Here is a 1,437-nt window from a genome sequence, read left to right as displayed (position 1 = left end):
TGTGTGTGCATGGGCATCTGTGTGTGCATGGGCACCTGTGTGTGCATGGGCACTTGTGTGTGCATGGGCACCTGTGTGTGCATGTGCACTTGTGTGTGCAGGTGCACCTGTGTGTATGTGAAATTGGAGGCCAGAGGTTGACATCAAGTGTCTTCTTCAATCACTTCTTCACTTTAAGTTTTATAGAATCTTTTACTGAGCCCAGAACTCAGATTTGACTAGACTGGCTTGCCACTAAGCCCTAGGTATCCTCTTGTTTCTATTTTCCCAGAACTGGAGTTGAGGCACATGCTGCTCTGCTTGTATTTGTTACATGGTCTGAGGATCAAACTCAGGCTCGGGAAGAAAGAACTTTCCTGACTGAGCCCTCTTCCTGGTCCTTTGTCCTTACATTGATCCAACACAATTACAAATCATTCTTGTTTGTTATCAATGCTTCTGAACTTGAAGTACAGGAATGACTGCTGAAGTTTAGCTACAGACTCCTAACCAGCTTCTTGTTTTTCCTAACCTAGATTAAAATGAATATAGATAAGAATAGGATAGTTTGTCAATACAAAAAGCAAGATTAATATACAAAAAAATACAATCCAAGGCAGAGTTCTCTAGAAAAGTAATGACACATCTTATTGTCTATCTTCTATTTATTAGAGGAATATATATATATATATATATATATACATATAAATATAATATAAACACACACATATATATATACTATATATACATATATATACACACACATATATACATATATGTATATATATATATGTACATATATTTGTAATGTGTTACATATTTGCTAGAAAATTGACATAAACAGGCATTTCAACAGGGTTCATTTATGGAAATAGAAACCCTGCAACTGTGAGCCAACATAGCTTTTCTTGTATTCAATCATAAAATAGAGGTCCATGAGTCCAATCACCAGCCTGTTTCCATAGTGACATGTCTTTAGCATGTAGTATCCCTATATTCTGTTGCACTTAGACACATTGCAACATACCCCAATGTTCAGATTCTGTAGGAGAGGCAGACTTCAGAAGCTCATGCCCAAAACATCCTATTTATTCCCTTTGACCTTTTGCATTAAACATGAAAGCATGTCCATTTACAAGGTGACACAGACATGATGTTTATTTAATAATCAGGTTTATCAGTGTGAGTTAGTTTGATAAAAACTATATACCAAAAATGACTCAGAAATCTACGGAAGCATCTTACAGTCAATCTCATTTATTTGTAGGCAGTAATTGCTTTAATAACAATTGAAGGGAATCTGTGCTTGGCCAAGATGTGTGTGAACTCTCCCTGGATTCCTTAGTAATTCTGGGATTCCTGGTCGTGATTGGGGTTTCCCAAAATCACTTGTACTTTTTCTTTTGCAATTGTGGGTGAATTTTTCTTCATTCTTACAGTTCTATGTACATAATTCTT

The sequence above is a fragment of the Mus caroli genome, chromosome 10 (assembly GCF_900094665.2).
Source record: "Mus caroli chromosome 10, CAROLI_EIJ_v1.1, whole genome shotgun sequence".
NCBI classification, from domain to species: domain Eukaryota; kingdom Metazoa; phylum Chordata; class Mammalia; order Rodentia; family Muridae; genus Mus; species Mus caroli.
Note: the sequence above shows the minus strand (reverse complement) of the source record.